This window comes from Pelophylax lessonae, assembly GCF_965119305.1.
Source record: "Pelophylax lessonae genome assembly, chromosome: 6".
NCBI lineage: Eukaryota > Metazoa > Chordata > Amphibia > Anura > Ranidae > Pelophylax > Pelophylax lessonae.
In genome coordinates this window covers 84,933,660-84,952,178 of record NC_138773.1, presented here as the reverse complement: position 1 = coordinate 84,952,178, position 18,519 = coordinate 84,933,660, and positions in this window count along the sequence as shown.

Sequence of the window (18,519 nt, the reverse complement as noted above, 5' to 3'; positions counted from 1 at the left end):
GGCACATAGGGTCAGGTACACAGGGATAGGCACACAGGGATGGGTACACAGAGTCGGGTACACGGGGATGGGCACACAGCACATTGCACTTCAGACAGTCTGTACAGCCACTGTGCTTCCATTAACCACAAGCTCTCTGGAAGATTTACCCCCCTTCATGACCAAGGCATTTTTTGCGATACGGCACTGCATTACTTAACTGAAAATTGTGCAGTCATGCAACACTGTACACAGATAAAATATATGTCCTTTTTTCTCACAAATAGAGCTTCCTTTTGGTGGTGTTTGATCACCCCTGCGATTTTTATTTATTGTGCTATAAATAAAGAAAAATGGAAAAAAAGTACTGTGCAGCGCTAAAAAAATATACTATAGGATAGCATACATATATATATATATATATATATATATATATATATATATATATGTATGTGTGTGTGTGTGTGTGTGTGTGAAAAAAGGCCCAAGTAAAAAAACACAAATCATCCAAGGTGAAAAGAGTGATCCAAGAAGGACATCTGATCAGTGGCGGCCGCCCCCCAATTCATGCGTCCGGCCCCCTAATCTACATGCGGGGCGCCGGATGCATGGAGTTCAATGGGGCTTTTTTTTTTTTTTTACATCACCTGATTAGAGCCAGAGGCTCTAATAGGCTTCAGCAAAGGGTGGACCCGGGGCGCAGAGCAGTGCGCCCCGAGCCCACCCATTGTGTGACAATAGCGAATGAAAATCCTCCTCCTGGCCAATCAGGAAGTGGGTTCGATACCCGCTTCCTGATTGGCCGAAAGGCAAACCCCATGCCATTGGCCCGAGGAGGAGGCCGGAGGACTGAGGACTCGAGGAGACGCGGGGACTGAAGCTACAGGTAAGTGCACTGGTCTCGGGGGGGGGGCTTGGCACGCTGTTCACTCTGCATTGAAAGGGGGCACGATGATCTCTGCATTGAAGGGGGCACGATGATCTCTGCATTGAAGGGGGCACGCTGTTCACTCTGCATTGAATGGGGCACGATGATCTCTGCATTGAAGGGGGCACGATGATCTCTGCATTGAAGGGGGCACGATGATCTCTGCATTGAATGGGGCAGGGTGATCTCTGCATTGAAGGGGGCACACTGGTCTCTGCATTTAAGGGGGCACGCTGGTCTCTGCATTGAAGGGGGCACGATGATCTCTGCATTGAATTGGGCAGGATGATCTCTGCATTGAAGGGGGCACGCTGGTCTCTGCATTGAAAGGGGGCACGCTGGTCTCTGCATTGAAGGGGGCACGCTGGTCTCTGCATTGAAAGGAGGCACGATGATCTCTGCATTGAAGGGGGCACGCTGGTCTCTGCATTGAAAGGGGGCACGCTGGTCTCTGCATTGAAGGGGGCACGATGATCTATGCATTGAAGGGGGCACGCTGGTCTCTGCATTGAAAGGGGGCACGCTGGCCACTGCATTGAAAGGGGGCACACTGGTCTCTGCATTAAAGGGGGCACGATGATCTCTGCATTGAAGGGGGCACGCTGGTCTCTGCATTGAAAGGGGGCACGCTGGTCTCTGCACTGAAGCGGGGCACAATGATCTCTGCATTGAAGGGGCACGCTGGTCTCTGCATTGAAAGGGGGCACGCTGGTCTCTGCATTGAAAGGGGGCACGCTGGTCTCTGCATTGAAGGGGGCACGATGATCTATGCATTGAAGGGGGCACGCTGGTCTCTGCATTGAAAGGGGGCACGCTGGCCACTGCATTGAAAGGGGGCACGCGGGTCTCTGCATTAAAGGGGGCACGATGATCTCTGCATTGAAGGGGGCACACTGGTCTCTGCATTTAAAGGGGGCACGCTTTTCTCTGCATTGAAAGTGGGCACGCTGGTCACTGTGGATTGAAAGGGGGCACGCTGGTCACTGTGCATTGAAAGGGGGCACGCTGGTCACTGTGCATTGAAAGGAGGCACGCTGGTCACTGTGCATTGAAAGGGGGCACGCTGGTCACTGTGCATTGAAAGGGGGGCACGGTGGTCTCTCTGCATTGAAAGGGGGCACGCCATGGTCTGTCTGCATTAAAAGGGGGCACGCTGGTCACTGTGCATTGAAAGTTGGCACGCTGTGGTCTCTCTGCATTGAAAGGGGGCACGCTGTGGTCACTCTGCATTGAAGGGGGCACACTATACCTTGATTACTGAAGGCCCCTTTCACACTTTTGTTTCCTTAAAGTCACGCAATTTTTTACAGCGTTTTTTGCCACAAAGCAATGCCTATTACATTTTTCTGTTTGCGCCCCCCCCCAAAAAAAAATGAGCACCAGCCTCCACTGCATCTGATCCCAACACCAACAAGAGAGGTAGTGGTTAAGCGCTCACCGAAACATGTGGAACCAACTTATCATATGATAAAAGGGTCAGGAAGGCTCGTGTATATCCTGTGATTCTTCAAGCTGTAGCACCGGATACTCAAGTTTGTAGTCAAGGGGTCAGGTTGAGACAAGTCTCCTCTTTCTCTCCAGATCATATAAAAATGATAATCCCAGACAAAACAAACATAGTGTAATTCTGCTTTAAACTTTTTAATAAATTAATAGAAGTACACTTACAAACATCAAAAACAAAAAAGAAATGAATACAGGTATACAGATCAGGCAGTCTGTGACATAATCCTGGCTGCATAAGGCTATGCCCTGACTAGTTTCATCACAACTGATTTCTTCAGAGGTAAATGCCAATTTTGAAAAAAAAATACTTTTTACCTTCTGCTATGAAACATATCCAACAAAAAAAATGTAAAAAATATAATTTCTTCATAAATTTGGCCAATATGTATTCTGCTACATTATTTTGGTTAAAAAAATCCCAATAAGCGTATATTGATTGATTTGTGAAAAAGTTGTAGTGCCTACAAACTATGAGATACAGTATATACTAGGATTTTTTTTTTTTTTTTTTTTTTACTAGTAATGGCAGCGCTCAGTGACTTATAGAGGGACTGGGCTATTGTGGCAGATATTCTGACACTGACACTTTTGACATTTTGTGGAAACCAGTGACACTAATACAGTGATCAGTGCTAAAAATATGCACTGTCACTGTATTAATGACACTGGCAGGGAAGTTGTAAAAACAGCTAAGGTGATCAAAGGGTTAAATGTATGCCAAGCCAGTGTTTATGTACATTATGTGTGGTGCTTTTACCAAGGGAAGTGATGGATTTTATTCCCTGCTTTGCTGGAAATCAAAATCCATCACTTCCCCGCTGAGGCTAGGTTCACACTGGTGAAAATTAACTTGGGTTTCCCCGCATCTCATTCGCATGTCAGGAGACTGTGACCGGCTCTTATTGAAGCCAGTTCACACAGCTCCAGGGCAGCTCCAGAGCGCTTTGCAGATGGGTCCTGTGCGTCTACTGGTCCGTTTCAGATCCAAATTCAGCCAGAAATTCTGACTAAATTCAGACCTGAAACGATGAACAGGGATGTACTGGACCCCTGCTGCAAGCCGCTCCGCTCATAGTGTGAACTCAGCCTGACAGGACAGTGATCTGCCTTGCTGATCAGCAGGTGCTGGCGGACATCTATTGGCTGGCACCCACTGATTGGCTTGTGCTGTGTCTAATCACAGCACAGCTGGGTTGCTGGCAGTATGCATGCGCCCTTTACCTGGAAGTGCTGGGTCATGTACTAGGTACATAATCTGGCACAGAAAAGCTTTTTTAATTTGGGAAGGGTTATAACTCCCGTCAGTTTTTGTTGTTTTTGCCATCTGTGTCCCATTGGGGAGATTTCCCTCACTTCCTGTCCAATATCCAAAGTAGGAAGTGAGAAGAAATCCCTCCGTCTGACTTTTAAAAAACACACACTTATCTGTCCCAGGATCCAGAGATGTCCTCACCCAACCCAGCTTTTTGGCGGTCTTCGGGTCCTAGTACTGGCATCTTACCTGTGGGCAGACGATTGTGACTTCTTGCAGCTTTGCGGCCAGCTGCACCCTGTGAATGATCCTGCAATATTCTGGGACCTGTGACGTGTCCCAAGAGACTGCAGGGAAAGGAGGGGGGACTAAACTTCCACTAAGTTTAAAAATATAAAGTGACAGCGCTCTACACGGGTGTGTGCAAAACATTTTGGTCAAAACAATAAATATACAGTAAACCCCAGCTCCATCGCGGTTCAGTTTTTGCGGTCCCGGTATATTACGTTTTTTTTTGTAATGTTATTTTACTATATAAATCATTAAAAATTAAATATTTTTGTGTTTTCCATAGCTCTTGCTATGTCTCTCAGTATCTTTTATGTGTTTAAATGAGTTTCTATTGTTTTAAAAGTGTGTTTAGAGACCTTAAAATTCTTTTACACGTACAGTGACAGTAAAAAAAAAATGCCTACAATGCATTTTAATGGGGTTTTTCTATTTCGCGGATTTTCACTTTTCACGGCTGGGTCCGGAACGTAACCCCCGCAATGGAGGGGGGTTTACTGTACACTGTGCTAAATTCTATTATCCCTATTAAACCCTTGTCGTATTATTAACAATCTTGCAGTGTTACTAATATTCAAGAAAAACTTTGTATCATAAATTCAACAAAACATGAAAAACAAAAAGTGACAAAATAACAATAATCCAACATTCAAGTGTATATTCTGTGAAACAAACATGTATCAAATAATAAAAGTGAAAAAGGCGTTTGACAGAGTCGGTTGGGCCTATATGTTCGAAGTCCTGCGCCACTTTGGGCTTGGACAGAGGATGATGTCCTGGATACAGTGTATTTACTCCACTCCCAGTGCGAGGGTGAAGGCGAATGGTGTTCTCTCGGACCCGATCCGCATCCTGAACGGAACTAGCCAGGGCTGTCCCCTTTCGCCGTTGCTCTTCGTGCTCTCTCTGGAACCCTTTTTGGCCAAGATCCGCTCGAACCTGGACATCTCGGGAGTTTCTGTGGGGTCGACCTCGTACAAGGTCTCGGCCTACGCGGACGACCTTCTCTTCTCCCTCTCCCAGCCCTTGATTTCCCTGCCTTGCCTCATGAAGGAATTTGAACAATTTGGCACACTTTCCAACCTAAAGATCAACTTCTCCAAGTCGGAGATCATGGGGGTAGCTTTGTCACCGGCCCTGCGAGATCTTCTGACCCACGATTTTCCCTTTAAGTGGGCAACCGTGGGTCTGCGCTACCTAGGCACTTGGCTTTCACCCAATCCTGCGGACTTGTTTCACCTAAACTTCCCACCCCTTGCGGCGATTCGAATACTGCTAGAGAGGTGGACGAGAGGACTTCACTCCTGGTTTGGACGTTGCAACATCCTAAAGATGACGGTACTGCCCAAGCTTTTATATCTGTTTCAAGCATTGCCTGTTTTTATACCGGCGACATTCTTTCAGAAGGTCGAATCCACCTTTACGCACTTAGTTTGGGCTGGAAGAGACCACGGCTGGCTCGCCACTTTCTTGTGTTGCCCAAAAAATTTGGAGGGGTGGCGTTGCCGGACCCCCGTCGCTACAATCAGGCAGCCATGCTGACGTGGTGGATTGACTGGGCCCGACACGCTCACCTTAAACAATGGGTGACAATGGAGCTACACCTATTTCCACTTCTCCTGACCAGGGCCCCTCTGATCCCTCGGGATGTACCTGCCGCGGTGAGGATCCATCCCACCATCGGCCCGATGATTCGAACATGCTCTGCGGTAGTTCTTAGCAAGGGCCTTTCGGACGGACGATCCCCGCTGTCCCCAATTTTGGGTCACCCGAAGTTCCCCCCGGGTTGTGCGGGGGATAGATTTGGAGACCTCCGGCGTGAGGGCTCGTTACAGGCGTCCCATTTTATCGAGGGTGGGGAGTGGCCGGACCTTTCCCGGCTGACCGCCACAGGGGGGAAAATTTGTCTGTCTCGTTGGCAGGCACTGCAGCTTCTCCATTTTCTCAGGGAGCTGGGCCCCCCTTCACTGTTCGTGAGAGACTTGTCGCCATTTGAGATTTTTCTGACCACCCAGGGCCACATGCCTCATGCTCTTTCCCAACTGTATGCCCTCCTCTAGCTACCCCCTGAGGATTTTGTTCTCCCGGGAATCCTTAGGTGGGAGGGAGAACTCCACAAGACGTTTTCTGAACCCCAGAGACGTAACATCCTCCGGTTCTCCCTTAAATCTTCTATATGCACCCGCATCCAGGAATCTAATTACAAGATTCTTACCCATAGGTATTACTCCCTTGTTAGACTCCGTCATATTTTCCCAGAGGCATCTGACAGATGCTGGCGCTGCCAACAGGATGTGGGCACCTTGTCCCACATCTTTTGGAACTATCCTCTGCTCCGGGCTTTCTGGACTGAAGTACGCAGGATTTCCCAACTAATGACCGAGTATATTATCCCAGATGACCCAGCATTCTTTCTACTACACTGCTCTGGGATGGCTCCGAAGCGCTACAAACGATCTGTGCTCCGACATCTCACAGATGCGGCTAAGTCCTGTATTAGCCTCTGCTGGAAAAGTACGACCCCCCCGACGATCTCCCTCTGGTTGCGTAGAGTGAAATGGATTCATGACCTGGAAGACCTGGTACTCTCCGCACAGAGTAGACAAGAGCAATACTCTAAAACATGGGCATGTTGGAACATGTTTATTCTTTCAGACGAGGGACAGACTCTGAGCGCCTCCCCCCCATCGGGCACCACCTGACTGGGGACAGGGTCACCCGCACGGGTTACTTGTAACCTCTCTTTTTCACCGCTACCCGTCACCCCCCTTCCCTTTACATTCGCCCCCTCCTGGCCTCTTCTACTTCGATGCTCCATTCCCACTTCTCTTCCCCTATTTTCTTACCCGTCTTTAACCCCTCCTGCCTCATATCCCCTCTTTACACACACAGTTACTCCACCTCACTCCACCTTAAGCGTATAAATCCAATGGTTCGGACTTTCAGTACACGCGCTCTTCTGCCTCTTCTGCTGCTTTTCGCTACCATACTGCAGTGATGCCCTGTACTTAGATGCCTTAACCTCTACGTCTTGCATTCGTGTATATGATGAATCTCTCAGTTCCCTGACATCTATACTTAATGTATGCACTTTATCGTGGTTTCTGCTGATGTGCGTTACCTCTGTTTATACGCATTTTGTATACTGTGTTTTCTTTGATATTTCAATAAAGTTGAATTTGAAAAAAAAAATAAAAGTGAAAATGTGTCAATAGTCCAGCAGTTCATATCAAATCACACATAGCAAAATCCGTGTGTAATTCCAAAAGGCATCCAAGTGCAGTTTGACAATTTGACTCTCCTCTTCTTATATACTGTCACCACACCAAGGTGTACATTTAATAAACTGAGAAGTTTTCTCTCAGTTCACTTCTCGGCAGTTCTCAGAGAAAAATTATCTCCTCTGGCACCCAGTTTAGAAGGTGGAGAACTTCACTTCTCACAGGTTGATCAGAGGAGTTTTTCCTCTGCAAACGGCTGAGATCCGTGTATAACTGGGTGGACTGCCTGAAATCTCACGAGATATTGTGAGATTACAGTGCCGCTAAGTTTAAAAAGTGAAACCAAAGTTGAAAAGAACTCGTAATGACATGTTCTGACACATGAAAACATATCTATACACACACACACATGCACAGTATATATACATATATACAGCATATATACATACAGTATATATACATATATACATACAGTATATATACATACAATATCTATACACACACACATGCACAGCATATATACATACAGTATATATACATACAATATCTATACACACACACATGCACAGTATATATACATATATACAGTATATATACATACAGTATATATACAGTATATATACATACAATATCTATACACACACATGCACAGTATATATACATATATACAGTATATATACATACAGTTTATATACATACAATATATATATATATATGCACACACACATATATACATATACACACACATACATATATATATATATTAATATGCATATACACACACACACATACATATACAGTATATATACATATATACATACAGTATATATATATATATATATATATATATATATATATATATATACAAACACACACACATATATACATATACACACACATATATACACACACATACTATATATATATATATATATATATATATATATATATATATATATAAATATACGCACACACATACATACACACACACACCAGTATATATATAAAAAATATATATATATATATATATATACATACATACACCCACCCACAAACACACATACATACATACATACATACATACATACAATATATACATATATATATATTTTTTTTATTATTAATTTTGAACCCACTGGTGCTGATATATTGGAAGAAAGAAGTCTTCTTCCTCTAATCTTACCAGCTTCTCTCCCTGATTCTCTACCTCTGAGCTGGAGAATCTGAAATGGAGATATTTCAGAGTAACGGCTGTGAGATCTTCAGATCTCACTTTTCTAAATTGGCCGTTTGTGACAGAACGGTCATGTACTGTGATGAGAAGGGAAGAACATGTTCTCTGCTCTTCATCTCAGCTACCTAAACCGGTACTCACCAGAGATCAGTCGTGAATTATCCACCACCACTTATGATCGAGCTCACTCACCAACAGTAATGGCTGGTAATGCTATACACCAGTAAAGGCGTTTTCCCTTATAAGGCCCAATCATCTGCAGATCTCTAGTGGATGTAATGCCTGGTACACACTATAGTGATGAAAGACATCACATGTGATTCGGAGTGCACTGCTCTGAAAATCACAGGCAATGTCTGTGCAATGAAAATTCAGCCATACAGATTGTATGGCTGAATTTGCATCGGATTCGGAACATTGCATCGGAACACGCACAGGACCCTTTTTTGGGTCCACAGCAGAATCAGGTCGCATGGTGGCTCACACCAATGCAATCCGATTCATGTCAGAACTGTCAGTTCGCACTGCGATATGTGGACTGATCTGGGGATGTCGTTACCTTTGTATTAACACCCCCAGCGATTCGCATATGGCAGTATGAACTGCCTGCGATATGAATGTGATGCGGAAACCCGCAGTGGATTCACAGATTTCCCGCATCGCATATATGTGAGCCGAGCCTGAACCTGTGTCGGTGCAGACACTTTCAAATGTGAGTGTATCATGGTTTCAATAAATTGGAGATATGTTTTAAAAAGGTTTTATGCTATGCCCAGCTTTCTTTTCTATATTGGGTTTCACCTTTTTGGAGCTAACGTTTGAGACCAGGGGAAGAGTGCAGAGAAGATCCACTAGAGATGTGCACATGGTTGCGCCCCATAAGGGAAAACGCCCGTTTGCTGGTTTATAACATTAGCAGCCATTACTGTTGGTGAGTGATCTCAATCAAAAATGGTGGTGGATAATTCACTTGGTGTGGTGGCAGTTTATAAGAGTAAAATTGTCAAACTGCACTTGGATGCCTTTGGGGATTACACACGGATTTTGCTATGTGTGACTTGATATGAACTGCTGGAGAACATTTTCAATTTTATTTTTTGATACATGTCTATTTCACAGAATATACACTTGAATGTTGGATTATTGTTATTTCGTCACTTTTTGTTTTTTATGTTTTGTTGAATTTATGATGCAAAGTTTTTCTTGAATATTAGTAACACTGTAAGATTGTTAATAATACAACAAGAGTTTAATAGGGATAATAGAATTTAGCACAGTGTATACTATATATGTTGTTTTGACCACAATTTTGTGCACACAGCCGTGTACAGTGCTGTCACCCTTATAATTTTATTTTGGTTGAGGCCCCCTTAATTAAATTGCAGCAGAACAGGTTAAGGATATTATTATCATCTGGGCGCAGTCATCTTCACTGTCGTTCCGCTAAAGTGGGGTACACACTAGTAGAAAATCTGCCGAAAATTCCCATCCGAGGTAAATTCGTACGATTTTCGGCTAGTGTGTACACAACTTTCAGCAGCCAAAGCCAACATTTTCAACGAAAAAAAAAACAGAGGGACAAACACCAAAATTTCTCTTACGTCCTCCGACAGTCGCCGCCATCTTCATATTCGTCACAATGGGGTATTAGACTTTGCTCCGTAGGAGTAGCTAGGCAACAGAATATGTCAATATTAAAGCTTTTAACATAATCCCCACCCCAGGGGGTGGTCCCCTCAGTCTATACCCTCCTGCTTCCTGTTTCCTGCTTCAGTTTCAGTGGAATAGCAGTAGAGTACCTAAACCCCAAAAGAGGGGCGGGGGCAGCGACTGTCGGAGGACTCAGAGAAAGGAATTTTACAGGTAAGATTTTACAAAAATTCCGTTTTTTATCGTCTGTCCTACCAATTTTTGTTTAATGTGTATACAGTACGTCCACGAAAAATCGGATACGAAAAACCACGCATGGTCTGAAGTCGCTGACGACCCGGAAGTCTAGGAACAAATGTACCAAAAAAAATAAAAAAATCGAACGAGAAATTTCGTGAACATTATGCACTGTCAACTAAAAACCGGTTATGACAGCTGAGCATGAGAGAGAAAAATCGGAGGATATTTCGTCTGATTTCTGTCAAGTGTGTACGAGCTTTAAGATTGCTGCATCAATCTGACCGAAAGTGGGAGTGGATACCTGTCAAAATCTGGTACCCACTCCCCTTCACAAAAAAAAAAACATTCCAAATAAAGGAGGGGGGGGGGGGAGAAGGGAGAAGGAAAAAGCGGAACTTCCCCTTTTGGGTGAAGTTCTGCTTTAAGGGTTAAAAATCAAATATCCAAAAAACACAAATATCTAAAAGTGAAATACTCCATGCACAATTGCTGCACCGCTCCAATATAAAAAAAAATATATACAATGTTAATAATAGCTTTGATACAAACAATCCATAATACAAAATAAACCTAGCCCATTAAACTCACATAGGCTTAGTGTACACAGCGCTTTTCCACTGCATGGAACCGAACGGTTCGGCTTGCTTTTGTGCTTTTCCACTGCTGGTACCGCATGGTATGGTGTAGGAACGGTTCGGTACGGTACGGCGGCGCTTTTCCACTGCATGGAACCGAACGCTACGGCTCTCAAAAACAGTACAACCTCGATTGTGGTTCCAAGAGGTACCATACCCGGTACCATATACCACAATGCTTTGCATGCAGTCACTACTAGCCACTGATTGGTCAGAGAATCCCACCCACCCCGTTGTTATCCCACCCACTTAACTTTAGTACTACTTTAGTGGAAAAGCAAACCATACCGTACCGTACCGAACCGTTCCAACACCGTACCATGCGGTACCAGCAGTGGAAAAGCAAACCGGGCCAAGCAGGGCCAAGTAGAGCCGAGCCGGTACTTGCAGTGGAAAAGTGCCACAACATTGCCCTCTGAAAACCAGTCCATATTGGAACACTTTTCAGAAAGTGGTAAAGGTACTGTATGGCTGACAGGCATCCAGGAAGCCACAAATCTGCCATATGAATGCCTGTTTTTTTTTTTGTTCTGTTTTTTTGACAGCTAAATGTTTTTTTTTCTTTAATGGAAATATTGCACCACACCTGCGAGCCTACCTTTTGGCACATGGTTGTGCCTCATTTGGTGGCAGCAATGCTTGCTGAACACGGGAGCAGTAAAGGGGCTTTTGAATGCCTACAAAACAGAGGAGTGTACAGGTAACTTACATGTATAAAATACATTAAATGCTCATATAATCTTACGGGAATGTTTTGTTAAAATGAATGGTCTGGTGACAGGGCCTCTTTTGAGGTTTTGATGTTACTTAAAATAATTAAAATAGGTAAATAGTTAATATGATTTAAAAAAGGCTAATTTCCATCCAGTTCAAGCAACAGAAAAAAAACACACATGGAAAACTTCCATATACACAATCCTATACCCACAGTTGATCCAGAGGAAGGCAAAAAAAAAAAAAAAAAAAGCATGATCTAATTTGCTTCAATAGGGGGGAAAAATCCTTCCTGATTCCCCCAAGAGATGATTGGATATTGCCTGGATCAGTTTTACCTCTAAATATCAGTATCCCATTTAATTTTGTGCATTTAGGAATACTACAGGCCTTTTTTGATGCAATCTACTGTGCTGGACAGAACCAGTTCTTGAGGGAGTCTATTCCACATTTTCACAGCTGTTACTGTGAAGAAGACTTTCTGTATTTGGAGAATAACTCTTTCCCTTAAGATGTAGAGTGCCCCCTTGTCCTCTGTGATGACCTTAAAGTGATACTAAAGTCTAATTTTTTTGGGGTTAAAAATAACAAACATGTTATACTAAAGCTCCTTACACACTATAAGAAAATCGGGCGAACATTTGTTCGTCTGAGGAACGATCATATGATTTTCTGATAGTGTGTACACAACTTTCAACAGCTGATTCAGACCTTCCAAATGAAAAATTTACGAAGGGACAAACTTCAAAATGTTTCTCTTATGGGAACCGAAGTAACGATTTTCGCTTTAATGTGTACAATTTCGGCCTTATATTTTTTAAAGGACAGTTTTTTTAAATGTTTGGATTTAAAGAAAAAAAAATATATAACAAACATGTTATACTTACTGTACCTGTTCTGTGTAATGGTTTTACGCAGTGCAGTCCTCTGCCAGTGCTCTTGGCTCACCCCCCTTGACCAGTGCCATCAGTAGCAAGCTGCTTGCTATGGGGGCACTGGTGCGTGCTTGCAATTCAACATTCAACATTCAACAAGTGCAGTGAAATGTAAGAGCTCAATCCAGGCAGCAAAAATAGACCACGAGACACACAATGCAGAGGAGAGTAAAGAATCCCAAAAATGTTTTTATTATATTGAAGCGGAACTATATTCAACTCAGCTCCAGCGTTGCAGCGCCTCGAAACTCCCTGGAGATATTCAGGTGGTTGGCCTCTGGGTCTCGACCGCCAGTGGCTTTTTTTGGCCAAGCAGGGATGATGTCACTCCCAGGCATGCGCAGGTAGACATGTACAATTTGTTTCTGCTCCTATATAAATTCGGACACATTTTTGGTTATTTGTAAATTCAGATGTATCTGAATCTCTGAATGAAATAGTAACAAATGCTGTTGAAATTCTTTTAATTTTGTTTCTCATATTCGTTTTCTAAGGAATTTCAAATTTTCGGAAAGATTTGGTTCAGTCAAAAATTATCGACTGATTCGAATTCTGTGTGAAGAATAACTGGTTTTTAAGGTGCAGGCTGGGATCGCCATGTCGATGATATATCAGCTGCTAAACAAAAGAATACCGCCAATGAAAAATGCAGAAAAAGAGTGGAGTCCTTCATCCCAATCCATACCGGACCCTTATCCGAGCATGCAGCCCGGCAGGCCAGGAAAGAGGGGGAAGCCCGCTGACAGCTGATGCATCATCGGTGGATAACCCATTTGAGCCAGTGTCTCCCAGCTCTTTAAGGGGTTTAGGATGCCGGGAGACAGGGCAGGGTTTATGCTCATGTGACCACCGTGATTGGCTGTCATGACAGTCACATGATCAGAAAAGTTCCTGAGTGCAAGCAGCAATCAGGAGCTTTCCGTTAGCCTCTGCTAACTGTGCCGTGAGTGTGTGCTCTGGTGTGCATCTGGAGCCAATGGGTTAAGGATGTGACGGCTAGCTTTCTGGCCTTTCCGTATCAATCAGCTATTTTTCACACAGAATTAAAATTGATCGATAATTTTTCGACCAATCCAAATTCGAATCATTCTGAAAATTTGGAATTGGTTAGAAAATTAATAAATGAAACAATATTAAACAAATTGAAACAAAACTAAACTAGTTCCGAAATGAATCAACGAAACAAAATTAGTAACCTTTCGGAATTTGTACACTGAGCTATTTACGACCGGGTATCTCTGTATTGCTCAAGCTTGCGAGGGTGACAGTTTTATTAAGGACTGAAATCGTGGACTGGGTAATGGAGAGGTCTGTGTGTCCGATCAATGGATTGTTAACCACTTCTGGACCAGAAGGATTTGCCCCCTTAATGACCAGGCGATTTGCCACTGCATTAATTTAACGGAAAATTGTGCGGTCGTGCGACACTGTACCGAAATAAAATTGATGTCCTATTTTTTCCCACAAATAGCGCTTTCTTTTGGTGGTATTTGATCACCTGTGCGATTTTTAATTTTTGCGCTATAAAGAAAAAAAGAGTGACAATTCTGGAAAATAAAAACAATATTTTTCACATTCTGCTATATAACATTCCCCCCAAAAAAATTTAAAAATCAACATTTTTTCATCCTTTTAGGCCAATTTCTATTCTGCTACATATCTTTGGTAAAAAAAAAAATCTCAATAAGTGTATTTTGATTAGTTTGCTACAAACTAGGGGAAAGATTTACGTCATTTTTATTAATTTGTTTTTTTCTACTAGTAATGGCGGCGATCTGCGATTTTTAGCGGGACTGCGACATTGCGGAGGACAGATCGGACCCCTAACTGACCTTTTTGACACTTTTGTGGGGTCCATTACTACGGTAATCAGTGCTAAAAATATGCACTGTTACTGTACTAATGACACTGGCAGGGAAGGGGTTAGCCTAGTGGGTGATCAAGGGGTTAAATGTGAGCCTAGGGGAGTGTTTACTAACTGTGGGGGCAGGGGCTTGTGAAATGACCATAGAGACCTATACAGAAGGATCACAGGCACTCTGTGATCATTTCAGAGAGAAGAACGGTCAGCTGTGTTTAAAAGAAGAACGGTCAGCGGGGAGCGATTGCAGGTGGCCAGTGGCAATTGCAGGCGCTGTCCCCATGCATTGACATCCCGGCTGCCTTTGGGGGGGGGGGGAGCTTCAGCTTGGAATGGGGGTCAGGAGGAGGCTGGGAAGAGGGAGAGTGGGAGGGGGCCGAGTCGCTGCACCATAGGCCCCTGGTTTGTACTTGCCCCCTGGGCCGAAAGTTGCCAGTCATCCCCTGGCGCTAACCTTTTCTTCTCCTGACAAAGTTTTTTTTCTACCGATGCCCCAAACAATTGGAAAGGGTATTTATCAGGGAAAATTACTTTACCCCAGTCCTCAATCCCTGTACCTTTTGCAGAATATCAGTTTGTCCCTGATGTTTTTCCTGGAGAGAAGTGGCTTCTTTGCTGCCCTTCTTGACACCATCCTTCAAAAGTCTTCGCCTCACTGTGCGTGCAGATGCACTTACACCTACCTGCTGCCATTCCTGGGCAAGCTCCGCACTGGTCGTGCCCCTCTCCAGCAACCGAATCAACTGTAGGAGACGGGCCTGGTGCTTGCCGGACTTTCTTGGGTGCCCTGAAGCCTTCTTCACGAGTGCAGTGGGAATATTTTTTTATGGTATTAAGTTAATTTTCATGACAAAATGAGACATTGCCATTAACTGCAATTCATCTGATCACTTTTCATTACATTCTGGAGTATATGCAAATTGCCATCATAAAAACTGAAGCAGCAGACTTTGTGAAAATTAATATTTGTTTCATTCTCAAAACTTTTGCCCACGGCTGTAGCCCTACAATAACCTTATATGACCCCTAGATCAGTTAAGTTAGAGAGGGTGGTATGGCCAGAGCTTTGCCAGGATGGCAGCAATAAAGCTACAGGGGTGCTAAAACATAGCTTTTGTCTGAGTTGGCGGACATGGGTCATGGATGGGTCTTCCAGCATGACAATGACCCAAAATATACCACCAAGGCAACAAAGAAGTCGTGGAGTGGCCTAGCTAGTCTCCAGACCTTATTCCTATTGAAAATTTATGAAGGGAGCTGAAGCTTCGAGTTGCCAAGCAACAGCCAAGAAATCTTAAGGAATTTGAGAAGATCTGTAAAGAAAAGTGGACCAAAACCACTCCTGAGATGTGTGGAAACCTGGTAAATACAGTAACTACAAGAAACCTCTTACCTCCGTGCTTGCCAACAATGCTTCCTCCACCAATAACTAAGTCATGTTTTGCTTATTTTACTCACTGAACTGCAACCCAATTTGTAACATTTGTGTTTTTTCTGGATTTTTGATTGATATTCTGTCTGTATCATTTAACCTCTTGCCGACCGCCCACCGCAGATATACTGCGGCAGGGCGGCTCGGCTGCGCAAAATCACGTAGATCTATGTGATTTTGTGCACGAGGTCTCGGCGGCGCTCGTGCTTCCGGAGCCACGCTCCCCCTGTGTTTAGACACAGTGGGAGGGAGCCCACAGGAAGAGTGGCAGCGATTGCCGCCAGCCTCCCACGATCCTCAGAGAAACTGACAGAAGACCTGACTGCTTATGTAAACAAAACAGGCGAGTCTTCTGTCACACAGGCAGGGAGAGATCAGGAGTTTCAGCTAAGCTGGAACCCCAATCTCTCTGTGCCTGTCACAGAACCTTCCCCCCCACTGTGAGTAAGCACCAACAGGCATACATTAACCCCTTTGATCAACCCCAGTGTTATCCCCTTCCCTGCCAGTGTCATTTATACAGTAACAGTGCATATTATTTAGCACTGATTAATGTAATAATGTCACTGGTCCCCAAAAAGTGTCAAAAATGTCAGTTAGGGGTCCGATCTGTCTGCCGCAATGTCGCAGTCCCACTAAAAAACGCTGATCGCCGCTATTACTAATAAAAACAAAAAAAATATTCCAAAAATCTATCCTATAGTTTGTAAACGCTATAACTTTTGCGCAAACCAATTAAAATATGCTTTTTGGGATTTTTTATTCCCGAAAAATATGTAGCAGAATACAAATTAGCCTAAACTGATAAAAAAACAAGATTTTTAAAACAGTTTTTATTGGGAATGTTTTATAGCAGAAAGTAAAAAATATGGGTTTTTTTTTTTTCAAAATTGTCGCTCTTATTTTGTTTATAGCACAAAATCTAAAAACCGCAGAGGTGATCAAATACCACCAAAAGAAAGCTCTATTTGTGGGAAAAAAAGAACATCAGTTGTATTTGGGTTAAGAATTGCACGACCGCGCACTTTTTCATTAAAGTAACGCAGTGCCGAATCGCAAAAAATTGCCTGGTCATTAAGGGGGGTAAAACCTTCCAGAGCTGAAGTGGTTAAAATACCCCTGTGATAAAAATTATAGACCCTTCATTTCTTTGGAAGTGAGCAAACTTACAAAATCTGCAGGGAATCAAATAATTATTTCCTCCACTGTACAGTATATGGGAATATGGGCTAGAGGAGATAATTTGATGACATATTAGCAATATATATCAGCCATAATGTTTTATGTACAAGCACTGTTCCGTTATCCACTTGCCAACCGCATACTGTAGTTTTACTGCTACAGTGCGATCCGGCTGCGCAATCACGTATATACACTGCTCAAAAAAAATGAAAGGAACACTTTAAAAACACATCCGATCTGAATGGGGAAAATATCATGATGGATATCAGTACTGATATGGACTGGGTAATGCGTTAGGAAGGAAAGAATGCCACATCGTTTGATGGAAATTAAAATGACCAACCTAGAGAGTGCTGAATTCAAAGACACCCCGAAAATCAAAGAGAAAAAATGATGCAGCAGGCTAGTCCTTTTTGCTGAAATTTCATTGCAGGAACTCAAAATGGTACTCAGTAGTGATTTGTGTTGCAACTGTGTACTCAATTGTCAGAGAAACAGCCATGCTGCAACTGGCAACTTCGCCAGTACTTCCAATGGCCGCAATGGATTCAGGCCATAGACTCATTGTCAGTGAAATGACTGTGCTGCAACTGGCAACTTTGCCAGTACTTCCCATGACCGCAATGGACTCAGGCCATAGACTAATTCACTGGCCTATAAAAGGACTCTGCTCAGCCCATCAGATTGCTGGATTGTCTTCAGCTCTTCCTGTTTCCTGTGCATTGCTACTTCCTGGATTCCAGTTTGACCCGGTGTTCCGTGAGAAAAACCTACCCTCGTCACTTCCGGTTGCACGGCACTGTGTGTAATGCGGCGGTTACATTAAAACAGCTGTGCTGCAATACAAGTCATCTCCACTCCTATCCCTGTCACTTCCCTGATCTCGGTTACTAAATATAAAAGCGGCGGCGGGTGTATGAAAAGATAAATCATGGAGCCGCCAGCCGCTTTTATATTTACTAGCCGAGATGAGGGAAGTCACAGGGACAGGAGCGGAGATGACTCATATTGCAGCCAAGATGTTTTAATGTAACCGCCGCGTAGATAGGTTTTTTTCACGGAACAGTGATAATTTCATACTAGTGCGCATGCGCACTAGTCAGCTCCTCAACTCTTCCATTGCGTATCCGGGGCTGTGAGCATGCGCACTGCTGCGCTGCTCAGCTGTTCCTGGCAGGAAGTGACGAGGGTAGGTTTTTCTCACGGGGTAGGTAATTCTCACGTTACACCGGCTTGTTCCTGACCTGTCTGCTCTCTCTCCTGGCTTTGATCCCCGCCTTCATCTGACCATCCGATCCTGCTCCAGTGTTTGACCCTCGGCTTGTGTGACCATCCTTGCTCTTTTGCCCTCTGCCTGACTTCTAGTGTACCGATCCCAGCTTGCTCAACGGACTTGCTTCTGCTCCAATCCCCTTGTCTTGGCGCCTGTTTGGACTGATACCAGTGTATGACCCTCGGCCTG